Genomic DNA, 14,242 nt, shown 5'->3' on the forward strand with positions numbered 1-14,242 from the left:
CTGCAGCACTTGATCACATTATCCCTTGGCAAGATGATCATCTGGAACATTCTGTCAAGCAGTGAGGAGTATTGTACCGCTTCTGTCATGACTCCAGAATCCAGCAGTGACCTGGACATGGAATCAGAGGCTGAAGAACCAGTGGTGCCAACAGAGGAGGCCCTGGCCTAATCACCACTGTGGAACCAGACAGCTCAAGATACAGGAGACCCCCAAGCCTGGATCAATATCTGTGGACCTTGAGCCAAGCTCCAGCACTGGGCCAGCACACCCTTCTTCAAGAGCGCCACATTCCATGGAGCCAATGCACCAATGCCAGCATCGTGCCCGGCTCAAGCTCTTGGAGAGATGGAGATGTGCTAGGTTCTAGGTCAGAGGCATGTTCCTTTAAAGATTCCATTTTGCGGGACTGCATGAAGTCTGGGAGGGGGCCTCTGGACTGACTGGAGCAAGTTGTTCACTAGGAGTTCCAGCTGCCTTGCTGCCTTGCACTGAGCCTTGTGGGCTCCTGCTCCAGCCAGAACGTGACACCTTCCTTGCATCTTTGGATCAGGGGCTGGTTCTATACTTGGCACAATGTTGCAGGTGACAAAACATGCTGGCCACTTGGAGAGGAGTGAGAGAGCCCTTACTTAGCCCTGGTTTACCTGACATGCCTTGAACAGCCCCGCTCCTCCAAACAGAGATGTAATTTTGAATAGAGCCTACATACATCAAACCAGTAGGCTAAAATATATGTACACTTGCCTTTCTCTCTTTATACGTTTTATTTACCTTTTTTTTCCTTCCCCACCCCCATCCAGCTTTCCACTTCTCCCTCTCTCTTTCTCCTTTTAACACAATGTAAACAACACATGTGACAAGGGCAGAGGGGAGATTATAACAACCACAGCAAAGTGGGTTGGAAAGTGTGAAGTACTTTATGGAGAGTCCCTGTTCTGCATCCCTGGACTGGACAATATGGTAATTGCTTATGGACAGAGAGTCAAATCATTGTCTGCAAAAACTCAGAGCCTCAACCAAATGGATGGTTTGAGCCTCAATCAGAGCATGCAGTCCAAAGCCTGCCTATTGCTAGGCTCTTCTAAGTTCCAGTCCCAGGCCACATGGTTACTGGTAAGTGTCTGATAGCCTGAAACAAAAGGATCTTTTGTTAGACAATACAAGGCATCCCCATCTTCTGCATCCCAGGCATGTTTTCCAGTTGCGTTTTTTCCACTAATCCATCACTAAACTCTCTTTCTTCACAGACCCAAAAAGCCAACAATGCTGGGAACGGCACAGTTGCTCGGCAACACTCCAGGCATGCACTCATCTTGTCTCACACAGCCCTTGGGGTGGGGATAGTGGTCTTGGTTATGTATATCATCTTTGAGATTTATGCTCATCACTAGAAAAGTTTCCAGCCACCAAACAGCCCCTGAGGATGCTCTGCGCAAGGTTCATATTGAAAAAGATCTCCCCACCGACGTGCAAGTCAGGGACATCCTGGTCTGACATCATGCTCTTTGAATCATTCCATAAAGGCATGTGCTGCAGGCTAGTTCACACTTGTATGCACAGCACGTAATTTCTGTACACTTGGCTTGATGACCAGGAAAAGAATGTGTGAACCACAAAGCTTTGCAATTGAGGTGACATCAGGTGATCTGAACGTTCTTGCAAGTGATAGATTTGCAAGGACCCAACTCTATGATACACAAATATCCTGAACCCAAACAATAGAACAGGGACGAGCAAACATTGGCCCATTTGATGGTGGGGCAATGCTCATATCTAATGGCCCAATGATAAAATATCATGATTGCCCTTAAACTCATAAGATGAGCTTAGATCATCTCCTTCCAGGTGCATTTCTCCCCTGTCCATTCTCTTGCCCAGTTTTCCTTCCTATTCTATCATCCTTCCTTTCGCCTTCTCCTCTTCCTCTTGTTCTTCTAGATTGCTCCCTCTTCTGCCTTTCCTGCCTTGGCTCCCTTGGTCTGCTACCCATACTCTCCAACATTTTACAGATGAACAGGGGCCATTCTTGTAACACTCCTGTTCTCAGAGCACGAAATAGTTGCCCAAGCCATGCCAACTCCATTATACATTGCTGTATATGTGGTCTGCTCTACTCCTTTAGTCTGCAATAGCCTGTCCTGCAAATTTGCAGTGCTAGGACAGTGGTTGTACTTTCAGCGAAAAGATACGATAGGAAGACATCATTGTCCCACAGTTGTGATCAATGGTTCAAAATGAGTTTCATCTCCATTATGTAAAACTGGCAGGCTGTGCACTCCATGGTAGGGCATTTAAATGTTCATGCATGTAAGTTCTTATGTATGTGCTTTGGAGAAAGAGTAATCAATCCCTCCACACAAGGATGTCACATCTAGAGACCCTAGGGAGGCAGATGAAGAACGATAATGCCAGCAACTCACGCTAATCAAATGTTAATAAGGGATGCCCAAACAACAAAAATAAGGATTCTGGTGTACCAGGGACCAGAAAACTGGGCCTGTGTTATCATTAAAGAGGGTCTGTTAAAATGTATGTGTTTCTTTTCAGGCATTTGCCCATTTTTCATAGGCCATTCTGCCTGCCCTGATTCTCTCTAGGATCAGAGCAGTTCAACTAATCACCTGTCTCATCCTTCTGTGATCATTGAGGCACCTTGAACAGGCACCATCAACAGTTTCATTGCCATGACAAAATTATTTATTGCTTTTCAGTATAGGTACTATAAATCATAAACATTTCTCTCTCTCCTTCTCTTTCTCTTTCTCTCTCTCTCACTCTTTCTTGATTCTAACTACTACTTAAGAACAGCCAAATTATGATTCCAGTTCTGAATATGCACTGATGTTTAAATGAACACAACAAAATATTAGGGCTGAATCATTAATGTATGATTCATGAGCAACATAAAAGTAGAGACATTCCTTGGATTTTCACCAGGGCTGTCCTCTGAACAATTTTAGTGGCCTTGTTAAAAATGAATGCTAAGAGAGGTGAGCCCCCAGCTGGTTTGGGATGAGGAATTTATTGGAATGAACTCAAAGAAGAGGATATAAATTGCCCTTGAAGATAGCCACATGTCAATAGGCATTATTATTCATGCCAGTAAATTCCATATTCGGCACCAGCTTGGAATGCACCCTCTCATTGCTTTCCTTTTAATGTTTTGGTGCTATTTTCTTTCTCTGCCAACTGCCAGAAAGGAACAACTTGCTTCCATCATTGACTAAGTGAGGCTGCCCACCTCCATTCCCTCCTCTTAGAGGACCTCAGTGGGCTCTGCCATCTACGAGGTGGAGGCCAAAAGACAAAAACTGGGAAAACCTAGGATGAGGGGAGAAAGTACTGCATGAGTAATCTTGGCACCATGTGGACATCATATTATTTCTCTTCTTGAAGTTATCCCCTGAAATGTGATTGCATTATGAGAATCTATTGTAAGCAGCTTTGAGAGCCCCTTGGGGGAATAAAGTGGGATATACATATTCTAAATAAATATATATTATATGTTCATGGTGATATGTGTTTTCTGTATGATTTATTTGGGTTTCCACACCAGAAAATGAAAGCAGGATAAATGTTTTAGGAAAGTAAATGAAGAAATAAATCTGGTACCCCATTTCTTACTATGGTGAAGATGTAAGAAAAACAGCCTCAAGGTAGGGAAGAAATTTGTTTGGTAATTTCGCACTGTCGAACCAATACAAGAACCAATCAACTAGCTGTCCTTCAAAATTCACACTTCTCCAAATTTCGCAATGGAGCTCTCCAATCAAAAAAAGTATATAAAATGTGTATATTAGGGGAAGTAGACATGAAAATGTGTATTTTCATGAAAATAATGTTAAAATGCATTATATTAAGAAAATTGCCTGCAGAAAAAAGTACTGTGTACAAAAGTGCAATTATTAGGATGTGTACAAATTTTCATGCAAATGTAAAAAGAAATTCTCAAAGTTTGTGACAAATCAGAGTTGAGACTGGAAAAATTCTCAAAGTTCTGGGTAAGCCAAACTTATTGACTGATTGATTGATTGATTGATTGTATTTTTATCCCGCTCCTCAGCCAAAAAAGGCTCCCGGAGCAGCTTACAATCAATGAGCAAAGAAGACAGTCCCTGCCTGCAGGCTTACAATCTAAAAAAGACACAGCACACAAGGAAAAGGCAATGGAGAGGGGAGAAAAAAGAATTAGGTAGACTGTCAGCAGGGCTGGTGGGATGGCCCTGTTCCCCCCTCTCATCTCCCAAGGGAGGGGCAGTCCAACTGGAGCAGGCCCTGATGTTCCCTTTGCCTGCTGCCTCGCTCCTTCTTCATAAGACTGGAAAACTGAGAAACGGAGAAAAACCAAAAATGACCAATGACTCCATCCCTACATATTAATGTTTCCATTGGCCAAGGTCTCATATATTACACAGAATGTGTTCAGCAGACCAACCCATTTGTGTGTGGGGGGGGTTTCATTTAATTTCACTTTCACCCCCATGGCCTCTCAAAACCGGATTGGGTGTTCTTTAGGGGTGGACGAAAGTCCCTTACCTGTTGTCAAAGGACGTTCGCGGTGGGGGGGAGGCGCTTCGCTGCTCCCCCCGCGAAGTTCAGGCCGGGGGGGGAGGCTTCCCACCTCGCCCCAGCCGAAATTCAGGCCGGGGAGGAGGCTTCCCGCCTCGCCCGGCCGCGAACGCGAAAGTTTTTTTTTTAAAAAAAAAACGCCCCCTGATAGGCTACGTGACGATTCACGTAGCCTATCACGGCTAGATCTGCAAAGTCAGCCGTGATAGGCTACATCAATCATCATGTAGCCTATCACGGGTGACTTTAAAAAAAAAAGCGCGTACGCTAATGGCGGCCCCCATAGGGAGCTGCCATTCGCATTCCTTATTTAGTCGCTGTAGTCTACGTAAATGTTTACGTAGACTACGGCGAAAATAAGGGCAACGCAAATAGCTGACTTTGCAAATCTAGCCATGATAGGCTACGTGAATCGTCACGTAGCCAATCAGGGGGCGTTTTTTTTGTTTGTTTGTTTGCAATGGCGGCGGCGGCAGCCGGTCGAAAGACCGGCTGCCGCTCCCGCCCCGCTCGAACACCCGCCGAACCGCCGGCCGGACCCGCCACCAGGAGGGACACTTGGTGAAGGTAAGTCCCGTCCCGGGGGGGGTGCGGGGGGCGGGGGGGGTTCGGAGGATTTCTCCCCGAAACTTGTTCGGGGGGCCGAACACGTTGGCGCTCGGCCCCCCGAAGTTTCGGGGAGAAATTCTCCGCCATCCCTAGTGTTTTTGCTGTGCGCACATAATTCATCATCTAAGAGCTGCCAGCTCAAGTCTTTCATTGATCCAAACGAGGGCAGCAATCTTTAATCAATTAATCAGGTCATTTGATCAGTGAAACATCTTTCAATGGACTAAAAATGCCCCCAATTTATTTTTAGTATGAAAACATAACAAGCACTGTGAATAGGTTTTAAGTACCCCCATTCTCCTTCAGTCTCCCCTTTGTTATATGGCACATGAATGAATAATGAGAAAGAATGTGCCATCATAAGACCTTAATTAATTAACATTAATTAATTACGTGTTCCCAACATGGTCTTATTCCTTATGCATTAAACTGCTTCCATGTCTGTGGGTTCTGTTTGTATTTGAACACTGTTCATTTTGTGTATACGTATAGGACTCCATCCCAAAAATGTTTTCCACTAAGCATGCTGTGTTGTTGGTTCTATTTGTTGCTCCTCAGAGTGCACTACATTAGCTACAATGCCAGCTCCAGGTTTTGGACGACCCTTGGGCAAAAGACCCTCAATGGCCCTGCTCCTTCGGTGAGTCTACTTTCTACCCACCGTTGTCACCAACTGCTATTGTCCTGCCACCATCCTCTTTGTCATCATTGCTACCACTTGCTTGCTTGAGAGCCAGTGAGCAAGTAGGCCGTGGCGCCTACTCCTTCTCACCACTACCACCACCGTGGTCTGGGCCAGAACGAGAGCGAGGTGACGAAACAGTTTGCAAAGGTGAACAGGAGAGGCACGTCCAGGGGGCTCTTGTCAGTGGGCCTATGCTGGAGTATGGGCCCTCAGCAAGTGCCCAACCATGCCTACCCTTGACACCGCCCTTGATTGGATGTTCTATCAGCGATGTGTGCAGTGTTGCTAAAACTGTATTGCAGCTCGAATAATGTGTTCTTCCAGATCCCGGAACTCCTCCATCCACTCTAAGATTTTAAATTCACCCTCTAAATGGAACCCTTGCATTTCATATTTACCCAACGTAGGAGTGCAAGTTTAGCTGTGCTTTTATTTCCCCACCGTGGACACTTCACCCAGGCCCTGCTTTAAACAAGTCCCTAAAGACTTTTTCCCACAGGGGGAAACCCTGCTTCTGAGTTTTCTGCCCAACTTCTTGAATTGAACAGGACAGTCACTTTGTGAGTAAAAGCACACAAAGGTTGTTTAAAAGGCATTAAGACAAAAGTAAAGAATAGCTACCATGGTACTCTGTGACAAAGCTTAGAACAGCAAAAACAAGACATACGTTAACCATTGCAGCTTTCTGTTAGTAGAGGTAATGCCCTGGCAGGAGCAAACTCCCCCTACCTTACATTCCCTTATATACCCTATTCGATGTATCAGACTTGGGGATCATGTGCTCTGAAATCTGATTGGCTTCTGTACCTATGATATCCCAGCTGAGCTGTACTAAAAAGGACACTGTATGGCCATTGAAATGTGTCGTTTCATTCCAAATGCCAATAGGAAAACACTGGAAGGTTTTGGGGATCATCTTCGAATCAAAATACCTAAAAGAAGAGATAAACATATATTTTTCCTGAATCAAAATACCTACAAATGGAGTAATTTTAGGGAACAACTCCTAGGATCCCCAAGACAGCAGTTTGTCAAAGGATCATTTCAATATACAGAGAAATCAGAATGCAATAAACAGATGGAGACTGCAGCCTTACATAATTTTCAGTAAGCGCCAGCTTCAAAAGGCGTAGGCATGTGTGTGGGGGGGGATTCCTAAACTGCCTAGGATTATTTCCATGCTTACACATCACCCCCCACCCCCCAGCTACCTCCCCTTGCAACTGGCCTGGACTTCTGAATAGCCATACAAATACATTGGAATGGTACCAGAAACCCCACAGGAAACAGAGGGAGCCCCAAACTGCTCCTGTGTAACAGGTAGGACCCCCAGACATCCAAATACTCCTGATGTGATGCATGCTACATAGGAATGGTACTGCCATAATATTCAGTTGTCCCTCAGTATAGCCATAAGAATACATTGGACTGAGATGAGCAGCCCCACAGAAAAGATCAGGAGCCCCAAAATTGTTCACATGTGATACAGTTAGTACCCCCGACCATCCCAAGATGGGATGCATGCTCCATGGGAATAGCCCCAACATCTTCATGGCCATAATATTTATGTGTCATTCTGAATGGCCATAGAAATGCATTGGACTGAGCTGACCAGCCCCGCAGGAAAAAGAAGAGCCCCCAAACCACTCACAAGTGCCACAGGGGGGTTCCCAAATATTGCAAAAGTCACTATTTGATGGATGCTCCACCAGAGTGTCTCCTACATCCACATGGCCTCAATATTAAGATGCCCTTCAGAACGGCCAAAGGATTGCATAGGACTGAGATGAGCAGCGCACAGGAAACAGCAGGAGTCCCAAAACTGCTCAAGTCCCCAGGAGTCACTATTTGAGACATGCTCCATAGGAATGTCCCCTCCTTCTGCATGGCCATAATATTAGGTGTCCTTCGGAATGGCCATAGGAATGCAGTGGATTGAGACAAGCAGCCCTACAGAAAACAGCAGGAGCCCCAAAATGTATGTATGTATCTATGTATTTTTATTCCTATACCACCCAATAGCCAAAGCTCTCTGGGCGGTTCACAAAAATTAAAACCACAAAGCGCAGCATAAAACAATATCAAATATGAATGCTTAAAACCACATATAACAGTACAACTAGAATAAAACCTAGCAGCAATGCAGAGATTTAAAATACAGATTTGAAACAACAGAGCTAAAAGACTAGGGAGCTAAAATGCTAAAATACTGGGAGAATAAAAGGGTCTTCACCTGGCACTAGAAGGAGTACAACCTAGGCATCAGGCGAACCTCTCTAGGGAGTTCATTCCACAGCTGGGGTGCCACAGCAGAAAAGGCCCCCTTCCTGGTAGCCACCCACCTCACTTCCTTTGGCAGGGGCTCATGGAGTGCTGAAGAGAGATAGAGTTAGAATCCCAAGCATGGAGTGCTGAAGAGTGATAGAGTTAGGACCCCAAGCATGGAGTGCTGAAGAGAGGTAGAGTTAGGACCCCAAGCATGGAGTGCTGAAGAGAGATAGAGTTAGGACCCCAAGCATGGAGTGCTGAACAGTGATAGAGTTAGACCCCAAGCATGGAGTGCTGAAGAGTGATAGAGTTAGGACCCCAAGCATGGAGTGCTGAAGAGAGATAGAGTTAGAACCCCAAGCATGGAGTGCTGAAGAGAGATAGAGTTAGAACCCCAAGCATGGAGTGCTGAAGAGAGATAGAGTTAGAACCCCAAGCATGGAGTGCTGAAGAGTGATAGAGTTAGGACCCCAAGCATGGAGTGCTGAAGAGTGATAGAGTTAGAACCCCAAGCATGGAGTGCTGAAGAGAGATAGAGTTAGGACCCCAAGCATGGAGTGCTGAAGAGTGATAGAGTTAGGACCCCAAGCATGGAGTGCTGAAGAGTGATAGAGTTAGGACCCCAAGCATGGAGTGCTGAAGAGTGATAGAGTTAGGACCCCAAGCATGGAGTGCTGAAGAGTGATAGAGTTAGGACCCCAAGCATGGAGTGCAGAAGAGAGATAGAGTTAGAACCCCAAGCATGGAGTGCAGAAGAGAGATAGAGTTAGGACCCCAAGCATGGAGTGCAGAAGAGAGATAGAGTTAGGACCCCAAGCATGGAGTGCAGAAGAGAGATAGAGTTAGGACCCCAAGCATGGAGTGCAGAAGAGAGATAGAGTTAGGACCCCAAGCATGGAGTGCAGAAGAGAGATAGAGTTAGGACCCCAAGCATGGAGTGCTGAAGAGAGATAGAGTTAGGACCCGAAGCATGGAGTGCAGAAGAGAGGTAGAGTTAGGACCCCAAGCATGGAGTGCTGAAGAGAGATAGAGTTAGGACCCCAAGCATGGAGTGCAGAAGAGAGATAGAGTTAGAACCCCAAGCATGGAGTGCTGAAGAGAGATAGAGTTAGGACCCCAAGCATGGAGTGCAGAAGAGAGATAGAGTTAGAACCCCAAGCATGGAGTGCAGAAGAGAGATAGAGTTAGAACCCCAAGCATGGAGTGCAGAAGAGAGATAGAGTTAGGACCCCAAGCATGGAGTGCAGAAGAGAGATAGAGTTAGAACCCCAAGCATGGAGTGCTGAAGAGAGATAGAGTTAGGACCCCAAGCAGCCTAAGAGTCTCTATTGGATGCATGTTCCATAGTAATGCCCCCGCCCAGTGCATTGGAGTGAGATGAGCAGCCCCACAGGAAAGAGTAGGAGTCCCAATACTACTCACAGCTGAGACTTGGAATACCCCCCCAAAGGCCCAAAGAAACCCAATGCCATTCTCTCTCCCTAGAACCAACCCCTCCTTGTGCATGTCCATAATATTAAGATGTCCTTCCATATGGCAATAGGAATATATTCGGCTGAGACAAGCAGCCCCACAAAAAGGAGTAGGAGCCCCAAAACCAATCATGGGTGACAGACAGAGTACCTCAAAAGGCCCCAAGAATCCTGATGCTACTCCATCTCCAAAGCAATGTCCCCATCCTTGCGCATGGCAATCACATTCAGATGTCCTTTGGAATGGCCATAGGAATGCATTGGACTGAAACAGCAGCCCCAGAGGGAAAAAGAGGAGCCCCAAAACTTTTCACAGGCAATAAGGTGAATACCCCCAAACTCCCGAAGAGTTTGAAGCATGCTCCTTAAGGATGGTCTGTCCTTCCGCATGGCCATAGGAACGCATTGGACTGAGACATTCGAGTATGCATCGAACAGAAACTCTGAGGATGCTTGGAATCATAGAATCATAGAATAGTAGGGTTGGAAGGGGCCTACAAGGCCACCGAGTCCAACCCCCTGCTCAATGCAGGAGTCCAAGTCAGAGCATCCCTGACAGATGGCTGTCCAGCCTCGTCTTGAAGGCCTCCAGTGTGGGAGAGCCCACCGCCTCCTCAGGTAATTGGTTCCATTGTCGTATTGCTCTTACAGTCAGGAAGCTTGGAATAGTAACTGCCATTGTGAGCAGTTTGGGGGCTCCTGTTGGGCTGCTCGTCTCAGTCCAATGCATTCCTATGGCCATTCCGAAGGACATCCAGATATTATGGCCATGCGCAAGGAGGGGCCATTGCTATGGAGCAGGGATGGCATCAAGGCTCTTGGGGCCTTTGGAGGTACTCCCTCTGTTGCCTGTGAGCAGTAGTGGGTCTCCTGCTCCTTCCTGCGGGGCTGTTTATCTCAATCCAATGCATTCCTACGGCCATTCCGAAGGACACCTGAATATTATGGCCATGCACAAGAAGGGGCCATTCCTGTGGAGCATGCATCACATCTGGGCTCTTGGGATGTTTGGGGGGTATTAACTGTATCACATGTGAGCACTCTTGGGGCTCCTGCTCTTTTCTGTGGGGCTGCTCATCTCAATCCAATGCATTCCTATTGCCATCCCAAAGGACACTGGAATTTTATGGCCATGCTGCTAAAGAAGGGGCCATTTCTATGAAGCAATGGGAATGGCACCTCCTTTGGCATGGCCTTAATATTGCATCACATCAGGAGCACTCAGATGTTTGGGGATTAGGGATGTACGAATCCCTTACCTCTGGGTCCGGCGGGGGGGGGGGCTGCATTTAGGGTAATCTACCAGCTTACCTAATCTACCAGGGCTGCGGTGGCTTAGTGGTTAAGACGCTGAACTGCAGACTGGAAGGTCGGCAGGTCAGCAGTTCGAGACCCGAGTGCTGCGTGACGGAGTGAGCTCCCATCTTCAGTCCCAGCTCCTGCCAACCTAGCAGTTCGAAAGCAAGAAATTGCAAGTAGATAAATAGGTACCGCCTCGGTGGGAAAGGTAACAGCGTTCCATGCACCTCGGTGTTCAGTCATGCCAGCCACATGACCACGGAAGCGTCTTCGGACAGCGCTGGCTCTTTGGCTTAGAAATGGGGATGAGCACCGCACCCTAGAGTCGGACACGACTGGTTGGGGACACCTTTACCTTTACCTTTACCAGCTTTACAGCCACAAATGGTGCCCACTATGCCATTTGCATCCAGTGACTCACTTACCCTACCCCAGCGATACGGCACGGTGATGGCAGCTGGCCATATAGCCAGCAGAGCAGAGCCGGCGGCTGGCTCTGCAGGATTGCCACAACAAAGGAACCGACCCGCACAGATTCCGGGGGGAGGCAGAGCAGAGATGAGTGCTCCATTCTGCCACGGGCCCCAATGGGGCCGGATTCTTGGAATCCGGTCTCGTTGAGGTCCGTGGCAGAATTCTCCCCCATCCCCATTGGGGATACTACCTCTGTCATGCTTCAGCAGTTTGAGGGTTCCCTCTGTTTCCTGTGGGGATCCTGGTATCATTCTAATGTATTCCTATGGCCATTCAGAAGTCCAGGCCAGTTGTAATGGGAGATTGCTGGGGGAAGGTGTGAGGGAAGCATGTGTAAGCATGAAAATAATCCCAGGCAGTTTTGGGGAAACCTCCCCCTCACCCACATGTCTAATCCTTTTAGAACTGGTGCTTATAGAACATTATGCAAGACTGCAGTCACCTTCTGTTTATTCCATTCTGACTTTTCTCTGTATTTGGAGATAAAACTGCTGTGTTGGGGGTCATAAGAGCTGTTCCCTAAAACCACTCCATTAGTAAGTATTTTGATTCAGAGTTGTTTCCTATGAAAAATAAATGTATATCTCTTTTAGATATTTTGATTTGACAATGATCCCTAAAATCATCCAGCGCTTTTCTACAGCCATTCGGAATGAATCAATCCATTTCAATGGCCATACAGTATCCTTCTGTTTAGTTCAGTGCTTCCGGCCTATTCCCGTCTACCCACACCTTTCAATGAAGTCATTTGTTTGTCCCAAAGTTTCAGTAAGCTCACTCCCCCCACGAGGATGTCCTTTTGACTTCTAGGCCACAACCCTGCGTCATTTCTCCTCTTTGCAACTATTTCCTAACTACCAAGTCAACAAATGTCTAGTTCTTATCATTGCCTAGATTCCTCTTCCTATGACCTTCCATGGCTTCTTGACCAAATGCTTCCTATAGCTGTGCTGTGAGGCTTTATGAAATGCCTTCCAAGCTATACTATGATCATATGCAAGCAATATCATTAACAGGCTGATTAAAATGTGTTTAGTAGACAATGTATGCTTGAATATAAGCTTTTATGTCTCTCTATTTTCCTTCAAACACTTGCATCTGAAACAAAGAGGGTATGCTTTTTCCCCTTTAAGAAATACCTCTTTGCTCTTATGCAAAGTTTAACTGGATGATTAGTTAAACTTTGTTTCTGGAGCAGATGATAAAGCAATCCATCTGTAAGCGCCTTGAAAACAATGCAGTGATTACTCGAAGCCAACATGGATTTGTCAAGAACAAGTCCTGCCAGACAAATCTGATCTCATTTTTTGATCAAGTCACCTCCCTTGTGGACCGTGAGAATGCTGTAGACATAATATACCTCGACTTCAGCAAAGCTTTCAACAAAGTGCCCCATGATATCCTGATGAGCAAACTAGCTCAAAGTGGGCTAGATGAAACAATGATCCGGTGGATCCACAGTTGGCTACAGAATCGGAGTCAAAGAGTGCTTATCAATGGGACCTTCTCAAACGGGGGAGAGGTAACGAGTGGGGTACCGCAGGGCTCAGTCCTGGGTCCAGTGCTCTTCCACATTTTTATTAATGACTTGGAGGAGGAGGTGCAGGGAATGCTGATCAGATTTGCAGATGACACACAATTGGGCGGGATAGCTAATACTTTGGAAGACAGAAACAAAATTCAAAGTGATCTGGATAGACTGGAGCGCTGGGCAGAAAACAACAGAATGACATTTAATAGGGATAAATGCCAAGTTCTGCACCTAGGAAAAAAAAACCAAATGCACAGTTACAAGATGGGGGATACGTGGCTCAACAACACTACAAGTGAGAAGGATCTTGGAACTGTTGTCCATCACAAGCTGAATATGAGCCAAAAATGTGATGAGGCTGCAAAAAAGGCCAATGCTCTTTTGGGCTGCATTAATAGAAGCATTGCTTCCAAATCCTGGGAAGTATTAGTTCCCCTCTACTCAGCACTGGTTAGGCCTCCTCTGGAGTACTGTGTCCAGTTCTGGGCACCACACTTTAAGAAGGATGCAGACAAACTGGAGAGGGTTCAGAGGAGGGCAACAAAGATGATCAGGGGATTGGAAACAAAGCCCTATGAAGACAAAGAACTGGGCGTGTTTAGCCTTGAGAAGAGAAGACTGAGGGGAGATAGGATAGCACTGTTCAAGTACTTGAAAGGTTGTCACAGAGAGGAAGGCTAGGATCTCTTCTCGGTCATCCCGGAGTGCAGGACACGGAATAATGGGCTCAAGTTACAGGAAGCCAGATTCTGGCTGAACATCAGGAAAAACTTCCTGACTGTTAGAACAATATGACAATGGAACCCATGACCTAGGGAGGTGGTGGGCTCTCCCACACTGGAGGCGTTCAAGACGAGGCTGGACAGCCGTCTGTCAGGGATGCTCTGACTTGGATTCCTGCATTGAGTAGGGGGGTGGACTCGATGGCCTTGTAGGCCCCTTCCAACCCTACTATTCTATGATTTTATGATTAATCAATTATATCTCATATCATGCATCATTTCATTAGAAGTTCATGGAGAAAAAACTCTACAAAAGAAGTACAACCAATATATTCGATGGTGTCTGTATGTTTCCCCCACAGGGCAAATAGCAACTCCAAAAGGGCAATTCAGAGCAGGGAATGGTGCAGAGCAGAGAGGGTTAATGCCTTACCCTAATGCTCTGACCCAGATCTGAATTGGGAAGCCCACTGGTTGCTATTAATGTGAGGGGGGGTCAAGCATGGGACATCCAATTATATGTAGTTCTTCCAAGGTCATGTCTATAAATCTGCCCCTAAGACTTCACATGAAAAGCCAGTGAGGGAACAATCAGATATAAAATGAGGGT

Source organism: Heloderma suspectum, chromosome 10 (assembly GCF_057233095.1).
Source record: "Heloderma suspectum isolate Gila_16-S chromosome 10, 16-S_ref, whole genome shotgun sequence".
Classification (NCBI taxonomy): Eukaryota; Metazoa; Chordata; class Lepidosauria; order Squamata; family Helodermatidae; genus Heloderma; species Heloderma suspectum.